Source organism: Penaeus monodon, chromosome 29, assembly GCF_015228065.2.
Source record: "Penaeus monodon isolate SGIC_2016 chromosome 29, NSTDA_Pmon_1, whole genome shotgun sequence".
NCBI lineage: Eukaryota > Metazoa > Arthropoda > Malacostraca > Decapoda > Penaeidae > Penaeus > Penaeus monodon.
Window position 1 is genome coordinate 20,215,145 of NC_051414.1, and position 208 is coordinate 20,215,352.

The following is a 208-nucleotide window of genomic DNA, read 5'->3' on the forward strand; positions in this document are numbered from 1 at the left end:
AAAAAAAATTTTTTTTTGGTCAACCCCCTTTTTTTCTATTTTTCCATTAAAAAAAAAGGGGAAAAAAGGGGCCCCCACTCTTTTGGAGGCCCCTTCCCCCAAAATTCTGGGAAAAGGCAATCGAATGTTGGTAATCTAAAGGGTTTTGTAAAAAGCCAAAAGAAAAAAGGAAAAAATTTTTTTTCCCGGGGGATTACCCCCACGGCCC

General features: G+C 38.9%; 1 protein-coding gene across 1 annotated transcript in view; it reads left to right on the plus strand.

Moving 5' to 3' along the window:
* Positions 1–208, plus strand: part of LOC119592004 — a gene marked incomplete in the record, with an annotated part of 16,446 nt that overhangs the window by 10,657 nt on the left and 5,581 nt on the right.